Here is a 12867-nt window from a genome sequence, read left to right on the forward strand (position 1 = left end):
CTTGCCCAAGTGGCTAACTTTGGGACACAAAGAAGGCAAACTCCATGTGGAGTTTCTTCAGTGCCCATCATCCTTTTTTGAAGTATATTGGTGCTGCCAGGAGCAGACTTGTCTCATTGTCATGAAGAGCTTTATGACTTTACTAAATTTTATTTTCCTGTACTTAAATGATTTAAGAGATATACACTTCTTTGTGCGTGGAAAGATTACATCACTGGAAATATGGAAACTCTTTAAACTCAGATCAAAAATAAAAGGAGATTCATATGTAAGTGTCATGAAATAAATCGAAGATTTGTACTGGAATTAAAAATACCATATTAGACAGTAAAATGTAGAGGGAACCATTAAAAAGGAAAGAAAGTCTCTACTGAGAAATTAAATATATTATAATCAAAAATAAAAATAAAAAATAAAATAAAATAAAAAATAAAAAAATAAAAATCAAAATGAAGCAATATGATGCCTAAATCAACAGAGAAAGCAATAGAAAATTTGATTTTAGTAGTCACTCCACAGGTGTGGGAGTGTAGTGTATGATAGGAATGAGACCGTCAATCAATAAAGTTACACCTTTTTAAAATGTCATTAGTGTACTTAAACAATTCTTAAAGAATAACGTAAGTCTGGGATACAAAAATATTTCTGCGAACATAAGAATTTAAGTGTTTTGCCATGAGAGAGTAAGGAAAAATTACAGTAGTATGTCCTAGCATATAAATCTCTTGATACTGACGTAATCCCAGAGCATTGTCCTAAAAGTAGAAAACACAGGATTGATAAGATTTGGCATAAGAGAAATGTCAGACTTTGGAATATTATAGTAAGCAATTACCCAGTCAAAATAGACTCATTTGTCTTGAGACTGTATTATTCTAGATTATTCTAGATGTTGGTGGAGGCCGCTGAGTGGGTTGGAGTCCCCAGTGGGCAGGCAAAGCAGCAGTGCAGAGCTTCCCTTTCTTCCAAACTCCAGTTGCTCTGGATTCTTGGAGTCTATAATTCGTACCAAATGCCCTTTGGTGGCTCTTGTGTCTTTGGCCTCAGAGTTTGGCCTGCATTTGGTTTCCCCATTTCTGAGGCTTCAATCATTTTGAACCAAGCCATGTTACTGTCTTCTTTGATTATTCTGCCCACAAAGTTTCAACAATCCCATATGTTTGTGTATGTGTGTCCGTGTGTGTATGTGCGTGCGTGTGTGTGTGTGTGTGTATGTGCATGTGTGTGTGTGTGTATGTGCATGTGTGTGTGTGTGTGTGTGTGTGTCACAGCATGACTTTTGTCATAAAATTGATGTGAAATACATCATACATATTTTAAGTTGTTAATGTTGTTGTGATATCTGTCTTATCTCTTATGAAAGCAATTTAGATCTACTATCAGCTACTTTACTATAAGAATCATCAGGATTTAAAACACTGCATCTATAACCAGTAAATTGTTGGAATGAAAGTATTACAAAGAATTGGAGACTAGTATTCTAATTCTATGTATAGCTGTGTGCAGTAGAGTTCCTAGGATATTTATTGCTGTGTATAACTGTGGGTAGAGTATAGGTAAGCAGTAGCCTATATAAAGATTCTATAATTATTTTTATTTTTCCCATGCAAATTGGTATGTCTTCTTAATACTCTAGATTGTTCCATCAGAGACAGAGAATTCAGCATCTACTATTATTAAAAGAAACTGTAACTTTTCTTTCATGAAATAGAGCTAGGTCAAATTTAATTGTATTATCAGAGTTAAAATAATACTGCTACCCATATGAACATTTCATAACCAAATTCTATGAATTTAGGTATTACAATATTTTATTCATGACCTTGAATGTACAAAGAGGCAGATCAAATAGCTCCATCTGAGCTTGCCCTTGTCTCATCCTCATTTCTGCTACCAATTCCCCACAAGTAGTTGTTTTATTTGTTCTGAATACTTATTGTCCATCCTAATTGTAATTGCTTCCTAATGTTAGCACTTGTCTTAGGAGAAATTATATCTTTTAAAGGAAATACAGGCTTAATCTTTTAAATGATGTGGATAGTGTTCTTAAGAAAGCCATATTTTAAACACTTAAATGTCCAGTGTAGGGTAAACTAGATTACTGACAAAATTGCATTCCAGCGGACACTTCAGAGACTATGGTTTCAGACAGTTGCAACTTCTGTGCATTGGATTGTAAAGTTTCCCTCGTGGTTATATGTAGCTGGAGTTTTTCTGGTCCTGCCTGGCTCACAGTCAGGGCAAATCTCTCTCACCCTCCAGTCCCACAGTCGCTCAGACCCAACCAAGTAAACACACAGAGACTTATATTGCTTACAAACTGTATGGCTGCAGCAGGCTTCTTGTTTTCTAGTTCTTCTATCTTAAATTAACCCCTTTCTATTAGGAAAGTAATAGTAAAGTAAAGGAGGCCTCTCTGATGGTATTTGAGTTAGGCTCCCATCTATGAGTATAACAATATTATTAGGAATTATTTCATCAACTTTTTTATTTTTTGCCAGTCTTGTTTGGGTCTCTGGGCCATCTAGCTTCTGGTTTTCCAGTTCCTGGCTATCCAGGCAGTGTCAGCCATGGGCTCCCTCTCCTGGTGTGGGCCTCAAATTAGACAGTCATTGATTGACCACTCCCACAAGCTCTGAGCAACCATTGTTAACAGCTCATCTTGCAGACAGAATAGGTTGTAGGTCTAAGGTTTTATGTCCGGGTTGGTGGCCCAGTCCCACCACTGGCAGCCTTGCCTTGTTAGGGAAGACAGTCAGTTCAGGTTCGATTTCTATTGCCAGGAGTCCTCACTAGGGTTGCCCTCCTAGGTCCAGGAAATTTCCAATGCTTTAGGTCTCCACATCACCCAACTAATGCCCCAAATTCCAGTTGTTCCTTTACTCTCTGCCTTTGTCCCTCACTCTTCTACCTGATCTGCCTGTCCCCATCCCCACCTGCTCCCAGTCCAACCACAAAATCTGTTCTACTTCCCCTTCCCAGGGAGATCAATGTGTACCCACCTTGAGCCTTCCTTGTTACCCCCTCAGGGTCTATGGACTGTACTGTAATTATCCTTTACTTAACAGATAATATCCATTTATAAGTGAGTACATATCATGTTTGCATTTATGAGTGTGAGTTGCTTCACTCAGGGTGATTTTTTCCTAGTTCCATCCATTTGCCCACAAATTTCATGTCATTTTTTTTTAACTGTTGAGTAATACTCTATTGTGTAAATGTACCACATTTTTATTGTCCACTCTTCGGTTGAGGAACATCTAGGTTGTTTCCAGTTTCTGGCTATTATGAATCAAGCTGCTTTGAACATTGTAGAGCAAGTGTCTTTGTGGTAGGATGGAGCATTCTTTGGGTATATGCCCAAGAGTGGTATAGCTGTGTCTTGAGGAAGACTGATTCTGAATTTTCTAAGGAACTGCCATATTGATTTCCATACAGGCTGCACAAGTTTGTACTCCACCAGTAATAAAGGAGTGTTCCCCTTGTTTCACATCCTCTCCAGCATAAGCTGTCATTTGTGTTTTTGATCTTAGCTATTCTGGCAGGTGTAGGATGAAATCTCAGAGTACTTTTGATTTGCATTTCCCTGATAACTAATGATGTGGAACATTTCTTTAAATGTTTTTCTAAGTCATTTGACATTCCCCTATTGAGAATTCTATTTAGATCTATTCCCCACTTTTTATTTAGTTATTTAGTTTGTTGTCTTCTTTGTATATTGTGGAAATCAGCTCTGTTAGATATAGAGTTGGTAAAAATCTTTTCCCATTCTGTAGGCTGACACTTTGTCCCAATGTTGCAGTCCTTTGCCTTACAGAAGCTTTTCAGTTTCACGTGGTCACATTTATTAATTGTAGATCTTAGTGACTTCTCTATTGGTGTTCTTTTCAGAAAGTTGTCTCTTGTGCCAATTCATTCAAGGCTGTCCCCCACTTTCTCTTCTATAAAGTTTAGCATATCTGGTTTTATGTTAAGGTCTTTGATCTACTTGGACTTGAGTTTTGTGCAGGGTGATAAATATGGGTTTATTTGCATTCTTCTACATGCACACATCCAGTTAGATTAGAACCATTTGTTGAAGATTCTTTTTTTCCAGTGTGTATTTCTGGCTGCCTTATAAAAAATAAATAAATCAAGTGTCCATAGGTATGTGAATTTTTATGTCTGGGTCTTCTAATCATTTCATTGATCAGTTTTTTTATGCCAATACCATGTGGGTTTTAATTAGTATAGCTCTTTGGTAGAGCTTGAAATCAGGGTTAGTGATACTTTCAGAAGTTCTTTTATTGTTCAGGATTGTTTTAGCTATCCTGGACTTTTTGTTTTCCCACATGAAATTGAGTATGTACATATGTCAATGTGTGTACAGAATCATGTTGGAATTTTGATGAGGATTGCTTTGAATCTGTAGATTGCTTTTGTTAGGATGGTCATTTTTACTGTTTATCTCACCAATCCATGAGCATGGGAGATTGCTTCATCTTTTATATCTTCAATTTTTTCTTCAAAAACCTAAAGTTTTTTTTCATACAAGTTTTTAGCTTACTTGATTAGGGTTACCCCAAGATATTTTATATTGTTTCTGGCTATTGTGGAGGGTGTTGTTTCCCTGGTTTCTTTGTTATTCCATTTGCTCTTTGTATATAGGGGAACTACTGGGTTTGGATTTTTTTTTTTTTTTCGTTTTTCAGGCTTTTTTTTTAAAGTTAATCTTGTATCCAACTGCTTACCAGAAGGTGTTTATCAGCTGTAGGAGTTCCCTAGTAGAATTTTTGGAGTAGTTTATTTATACTATAATATCATCTGCAAATAATGATATTTTTGACTTCTTCCTTCCCAATTTATATTCCCTTGTTCTCCTCCAATTGTCTTATTGCTCTAGCTAGAACTTCAAGTACTGTATTGAATAGATATGGAGAGAGTGGACAACCTTATTTTGTTTCTGGTTTAGTGGAATTGCTTTGAGTTCCCCTCCATTTAATTTGGTGTTGGCTATGGGCTTGCTATAAAATGTCTTTATTATGTTTAGGTTTGCCCCTTATAACCATAATCTCTCCAAAACTTTTACCATAAAAGGGTGCTGGATTTTGTCAAAGGCTTTTTGGGCATCTAATGAGATGATCATGTGTCTTTTTTTTTCTTTCAGTTTGTTTATAATGGTGGATTACATTAACAGATTTTCTGTATCGAACACACAGATTGCAAGCCCAGTGCCACTTTGAGATCTTTGGCAGCAATTAATCACGCAGCTCACACATGATTGAGCCAGTATGATAATGAGTATTCAGAGACAGGTAATTCCTGGGGGGCACTCACCAACCTAAGACAGAGCACCTGTGTGCCCTGGGCAGGCATCTCCATGGCTGGTAAGGTGACCTGCTGGCATCCCACGCAACCTAAGTCAGAAGCTCATTTTTTAATAAAAGGGGGACCTGCAGGTCCCTGGCCCCCGTTTGGGGTAACTGTTGCCTTGCTTGTGGACCTTGACCTTGATATCCTCCCAATGCTAATTCCCTGCCAGATTCCACCCTCCTGAATGCTTAAGGGAATTTCCTTGTCTGTATATCCTGAATAATGGGCGCTAACAGCTTAGATGCAAGATTATAAAACATCAGTAGCAAACTTCTGCCCTCTGGGGTCCTCCCATTGTGCTGTAAGCCTGTATTTAACCTCCTACCCCCTTCAAGAAATGACATTCGACATTTAAAATTAATATATATATAATATATATTTAATTGAATGAATACTGCAAATGTAATCTATGAATACCACAAATATGAATAATATCATGAGTGTAAGTAATGAATATCATGAGTGATGAGTGTAATTTAAAAAATAAATAAAAAAATATAGAAAATATTCAAAGCCAAAAAAAAAAAAAACAAAAAAAACAGATTTTCATATGGTGAGCCATCCCTGTATCTCTGGGATGAATCCTATTTGATAATGGTGGATGATCATTTTGATATGTTTTTGGATTCAGTTTGCAAGTACTTTGTTGAGCATTTTTGTATAAATGTTCACAAGGGAGATTGTTCTGTAATTCTCTTTCTTTCTTGAATCTTATCTTATCAGGTTGATGGTAGCCTCATAAAAATGAATGTGGCAATGTTCCTTCTGCGTCTATTTTGTAGAATAATTTGACGAGTATTAGCATTAACTCTTAATTGAAAATCTGGTAGAATTCTGCACTAAAACCATCTGTCCCTTGTCCCTGGGTTTTTTTGGTAGGGAGAATTTTAGTGATTGATTTCCTTATGGATTATAAATCTATTTAAGTTCTTTAATTGATCTTGATTTAACTTTGGGAAATGGTACTTATTGAAAAAATTATTTATTTCCTTAGACTTTCCGGTTATGTGGAGTACAAGTTTTTAAAAGGATGATGTAATGATTGTTTGGATTTCCTTGGTATCGATTGTTATGCTCCCCTTTTCATTTCTGATTTCGTTAATTGGTAATCTCCTTCTGTCTTTTAGTTAGTTTGGACAAAGATTTGTCTATCTTGTTGATTTTTTTCAAAGAACCAACTCTTTGTTTTATTGATTCTTTGTATTTTTTATTGATTTTATTGATCTCATCCCTCAGTTTGATTATTTCCTGCCATCTACTCCTCTTGGGTGAGCTTGCTTCCTTTTGTTCTAGAGCCTCGGCTTCGAGGTGTGCTGTTAAGTTGCTAGTATGAGATTTCTCTAAATTCTTTATGCAGGCACTTAGTGCTATGAACTTTTCTCTTGGCACAACTTTCATTGTGTCCTATAAGTCTGATATGTTGTACATTCATTTTCTCTGTATTTTAGGAAGTGTTTAATTTCCTTCTTTATTTCTGTCTTGACCCAGTTTTCATTCAGTAGAGAGTTTTTTTTCAGTTTCCATGAACTTGTAAGCTTTCTGTTGTTTCTGTTCTTGAAATTAAGCTTCTGAAATTAAGCTTTGATCCATGGTGGTCTGATAGGATGCAGGTCTGATTGTATCTGTTGAGATTTGTTTTGTGATAAGTATGGTCAGTTTTAAAGAAATCTCCTTGACGTGTGGAGAAGAAGGTATATTATTTTGTGTTTGGCTGAAATGTTCTGTAGATATCTGCTAGGTCTTTTTGGTTTATAGTATCTTTAAGCTCCAATATTTCTCTATTAAGTTTTGGTCTGGATGACCTATCCTTTGTTGGGGCATTGACGTCTCCCACTATCAATATGTGAGGGTCAATGTGTGATTTAAACTTTAGTAATGGTTCTTTTAAAAATGTGGGTACCCTTGCATTTGGGAAATAGATGTTTTGAATTGAAGGTCATCTCGGTGGATTTTTTTCTTTGATGAGTATGAAGTGTCCTTCTTCATCTCTTTTAATTATTTTTGGTTTGAAGTCTATTTTGTTAAATATTAGAATGGCTATATCAACTTGCTTCTAGGGGCTATTTGCTTATCTTTACTCTGAAGTAATATTTATCTTTGATGTTGAGATGTGATTGTTGTATGCAACTGAAGGATGGATCCTGTTTTCACATCTATTCTGTTTGTGTCTTTTTATTGGGGAAATGAGTCCATTGATCACTGATACTGAGAGCTATCAATGACCAATGATTTTTAATTCCTGTCATTTTGTTGTAGTTGTTGGTGGTGGTGGTGATATTGTGTGTGTGTCTGTCTGTCTGTCTGTCTGTCTGTCTCTCTCTCTCTCTCTCTCTCTCTCTCTCTCTCTCTCTCTCTGTGTGTGTGTGTGTGTGTGTGTGTGTGTGTGTTTCCCTTCTTTTGGTTTTGTTGGCATGAGATTATCTATTGCTTGTGTTTATATGTGTATAGTTAACTTCCCTGGGTTGGAGTTTTCCTTCTGTCACCGTCTGTAGTGTGGTGATATTTTGTTTGTGACCTAACAAATAAAGCTTGCCTGAAGATTCAAGTGCAGAGCTAAGCCACTATTTAGCCATAAAGGCCAGGCAGTGGTGGCATACACCTTTAATCTCAGCACTCAGGAAGTTCTTATTGACTTTGTTCTTATGGTGTTTGTGTTTTTATGCTGGTACCTAGACATCTGGGTTTGGAGTGATTATAGGTCCTGGTGCCAATTTTGGGGGTTTGTCTTTGTTGGATGGGCATTTTGTTCCTTGTTTTCTGTTTCCTTTCTTATCAGTGGTTGAGCAGGGGGTCTCCACCTGAGTTGGAGGCTGGATTTATGGTGGCCAAAACATATGGAACTGGAACACTTCACAAAATTTTTTAAGTGTAATTTTTTTTAACTTCTTTATTGACTCTTTTGGAGTTTCACATCATGCACCCCAATTCTGTTCACCTCCCAGTCCCCCCATATCCTCCCCTCATCCATACCACGGCCCCCACATAAGGAAACAAATCAAAGGATGCAAGCAAGTGAACAAAAGCAAAAGCGAAAGCAAAAACCACTTCAACATAAAAGTCTCTTTGTTTCTCTTTCTTTCCTGCTTCTCCAACACCTCTTCATTCATCCTGCTGGCAATGGAGACTTCATTTTGCCATATAGTACACCCGTTTGTCCCATCAGTTTTACTGGCAAATGTTTATTGCAATGAGTCACTCTCTGGTCTGGGTCAAGGCCTCTGGTTTCTGGTACACCATCATCACTGGATCCTCACCGCAACTCCTCTGGGGCATAACCTGTGGCTGCCACTGTCTTGCCTCTCACTGGACACTACAGTAAGAGAGCTGGTGCCAGCACGCTGGAGAGATGGCCCCCACCCCTCACCACAGGCCAGGATGAACTGACACTGAGGACATTCATTCACAAGAGCTGACCCCACCCCAGTGACCAAGGTGGGTGGCCACACGGGCCTGGACTCACCGGCTTGGCTACCATCCAGGCCCTCAGCTGGGCATTAGGTTGACCCACCCTAGCATCTACTCCATCTAGAACCTGCTGGAACTGGTGAAGAGACTACCGGTCCTGTGGAACGATACCCACATGATCCACTTCACCAGTTTTGATGTCATCCTTTTACAGGTGCCATGCTAATCTTCTTTGTTCTGATTTTAGCAAATGTGCTGCAGAAGCAAGCACCTCAAGAGATTTTTAAGACCTGAGATCCATCACTGAAAGAGACTAAATTGCATTGATTTGAATCTAGTCTTTCTACAAAACAAAACAAAACCATACTTTTAATGTTCTCAGCTCATACATGTACCATGTCTTAAGGTTCAGGGTGATGTCCAAGCAGCAGGATACCACAGGAAACTCAGGTCAGATCATTTTAATTTCACCAGCAATGAGCACCCAGCAGCGTTTCTCACTCCTTACGCCCCTTAGGAGCTTCCATTAATATGGTTTTTTGTCTTAACAAGAATTTAGAAAAATAGCCTGATTTTTCTCTGAAGTGCTAGCCCTTGAACATGTTTCCAGGGGATAGAGTTCTCTGAATAATTTCCTAATATTACATTCACCTCATAATATTCATCTTTTCTCAAAGGAAGACTCAGTTTCTGGGAAGTTAAATGAGTTGGATTAATGGAGAATGGTTCATTCATCAATTAATTGATTTCTTTAGAAAACATCATTGGATACTTGCTATATAATCATCTTCTGTTAGCTAAAAATATATCTCTGATTTGGTACCTGTCTTAGCTAGGGTTTCTATTGCTATGATGAAACACCATGACCAAAAAACAAATTGGGGAGGAAAGGGTTTATTAGGCTTACACGTCAGCATTGCTATTCATCACTGAATTTAGGACAAGAACTCAAACAGGGCAGGATCCTGGAGGCAGGAGCTGATGCAGAGGCCATGGGGGGGGGGTGTTGCTGCTTATAGTCTTGCTTCCCATTGCTTGCTCAGCCCACTTTCTTATAGAACCCAGGACTAGCAGCCAAGGGATGACACCACCCTAAATGGTCTGTGCCCTCCCACATTGATCACTACATGAGAAAATACCTTACATCTGGGTCTCACAGAGGCATTTCCTCAACTGAGGCCCCTTCCTCTGATGACTCTAGCTGATGTCATGTTGAAACACGAACCCAGCCAGTATAGTACCCAACTCTATTATAAAGAAAGCTGATGCCGGCAGCATGCCAGCGTCTAGGCATCCCTTGCTGCCATCATAATAACCTGCTGATGAGAGCACAGCTGCCCATTGTGCCTTTTGTTCTCTTCTATGTGCTGTAAATTTTCTACCATTAAAAACTTGTAAAAATAATCTTTGTCAGGGTTTATTGTTGTCAATGGGAATATGCATCTCATTCCTCTGAATGGAAGCCAGTAGACTTTGTTAGATCTGTAGAGCCTTCTGTCTGGAAATGTCAAACCAATGGGTTTGTAATTTCATCATTCCTCCCCAGAATCAATTTCTAAGATTCTCTACTCACAAAAAGGTAGAGACCATAAGACATACTCTGATTACTGAGCAGCAAAGCTGGGCACAAACTCGAGTTCAACAACATCTGCATTGTTGTTCTCCAAGACCACCTCCTGCCCATGAGCTGCCAGGACTTTGGGTGTTGTCTCTTGGTCCTGCCTGCTTTCTTTCTTGGTGGATTCTGTTGAGTTTATTACCATATTTTCCTACTTTTGAATCATGTTACGTATCTGGGACAAGACATTCTGAATTTTCATTCATTTCTCCATCACATGTCAGATCAAGTCTCATTTCTGTTTAAGGATGAACAAAACAAAACAAAACATCTGAAATATCAACTACAGTGAAAGTATCTTAAAACTAGTGGTATTAGAATTTCAGTTAATACTCATTTCAGTTTATGAAAGACTGAAAAAATTTAAAAAATCTTTTGTTTTATGACTTGTACAAGAAACTCATGTGAGGGTTAAGAAATAAAAAAAGAAATGATTGTAGGAGCCAGAGGGGAAAAGGACACCACAATAAAACCCATAGAACCAATTTACCTGGGCTCATAGGGGCTCACAGAGACTGAACTGACAACCAGGGAGCCTACATGGGACTGACCTAAGCCCTCTGCATATATATGACAGTTGTGTAGCTTGGCCATTTTGTGAAACTCCTAACAGTGGGAACAGGGACTGTCTCTAAGTCTTTTACTGGCTTTTGGGACCCTACTCCTCATACTGGGTCTCCTTGCCCAACCTTAATACAAGGGGAGGTGCTTATTCTTACTGCAATTTGATATGTCATGATTGTTAATACTCATAGGAGAGCTGCCCTTTTCTGAACAGAAATGGAGAAGTGAATTGGGGGGTGAGAACAGAGAAGGTTAGGGGAAGGACTAGGAGGAGAGGAAACTGCAGTCAGGATGTAAAATAAATAAATAATTTTTTAAAAATTTAAAAAAGAAATAAGTTGCTGGGCGGTGGTGACGCACGCCTTTAATCCCAGCCCTTGGGAGGCAGAGGCAGGCGGATCTCTATGAGTTCGAGGCCAGCCTGGACTACCAGGTGAGTCCCAGGAAAGGCGCAAAGCTACACAGAGAAACGCTGTCTTGAAACTGCCGCCCCCCCCCAAAAAAAATAAATAAGTTGTCTTGTCTCTTATAAGTTATTTCACCAAATAAGTATAACCATTTTGTACATTTTTATGACCTACCTGCAGTGACAGTAGACTGTTATATAGTTAGTATAATGAAAAATCTGTCCAATTTTTAGATTTAAAAAATTAATTGACAAATTACTAATTCCATTAATTCTATGGGATATATTATGATCCATTAATAATATGTATATATTATAAAATATTTTACATCAAATCAAATAGCATGTTTACCACTTCAGATAAGCTTTTATAATTAGAAGCAAATGTATTCTTTTACCAGTTTTGAAATGTGCAGTATTCATTATTATTAATGGTCACCTCCTGGGCAATAGAGGTTGAAGACTTATCCCTTCTCACTGGTACCCTTTAGTTCACTTCTTCCTATTCTTCCTCCTCTTACCTCTGGTAACCACTGTTTTCTCAACCCCAGATGTCTGTCCTCTTTATAGTCCACACACCAATGTTCTACTGCATCTGGTTTATTTCAGTCATGCTCTGTCTTCCAGGTCATCCAAGTTGTCACAGACTCTCCTTTTGAAGTGATAGGTAGTGCTACAATGTTTTCATGTGCCACATTATGTATCCACTTGTCCTTTGGCAGTCACTGAGGTCTCTTGTACTGTACCTGTACCTTGAATAGTGCTGCAGGAATCTGGCAGTTAAGATATTTCAGGTTTTTTTTAGAAATGATGTGAAACTTCTTTGAAAAAATTCTTAAGAAAATTAAAATGACACTTCAGAGTGGGAGAAAATACTTTCAAAATGTGTGCTTTGAAAAAACTTTACAGTCACAGCAAAAAAATGTAGAGGGCTAGAGGTATGGCTTAGTAGCAGAGTGCTTGGCTAGCATGTAAAAGGTCCCGGGTTCAAACTTCAACATCATAAAATATGCCAAGAGAATTGTACACACTGTTTGACAGAAGAATCTCTCTCTCTCTCTCTCTCTCTCTCTCTCTCTCTCTCTCTCTCTCTCTCTCTCTCTCAATAATGCACAATTAAAAGTTAAAATAACAAAATATTGTAAGTTTTTTCAAACAAAAATGATAAATCAAAATGTTTAAAATGCTGACTAAAATCAACACTGTAATAATATCAACCTTAGTTTTGCTTCCTTTAGACTAAATCTATTTAAATATCTCAATTTAAGTGAGATTCAACACATACACCCCACACCCCCATGCCTCCCACACACCCCCACATTCCCATAGCTCCCACATCTCCCACACACCCCCACATCTTCCCCACACCTCTACACCCCACATTTCCTCCCACTTCTCCCCCACACCCCTATACTTCCCCCACAACCCCATACCTCCCACACCCCCATACCTCCCACATCTCTCACACATACCCACATCCCCATACCTCCCACACACCCCCACATCCCCCACATCCCCACAC

General features: G+C 38.4%; 1 protein-coding gene and 1 non-coding gene across 12 annotated transcripts in view; one reads left to right on the plus strand and one right to left on the minus strand.

The window, feature by feature from the left end:
- Magi2 (membrane associated guanylate kinase, WW and PDZ domain containing 2) overlaps positions 1-12867 on the plus strand; it is a 1425274-nt gene that overhangs the window by 272432 nt on the left and 1139975 nt on the right. The window lies entirely within an intron of this gene.
- Positions 8927-9028, minus strand: LOC114708230. The gene has a single exon (XR_003736766.1). It is a non-coding gene; the product is annotated as a U6 spliceosomal RNA (small nuclear RNA).

Source organism: Peromyscus leucopus, chromosome 3 (assembly GCF_004664715.2).
Source record: "Peromyscus leucopus breed LL Stock chromosome 3, UCI_PerLeu_2.1, whole genome shotgun sequence".
In the NCBI taxonomy this organism is placed as follows: Eukaryota; Metazoa; Chordata; class Mammalia; order Rodentia; family Cricetidae; genus Peromyscus; species Peromyscus leucopus.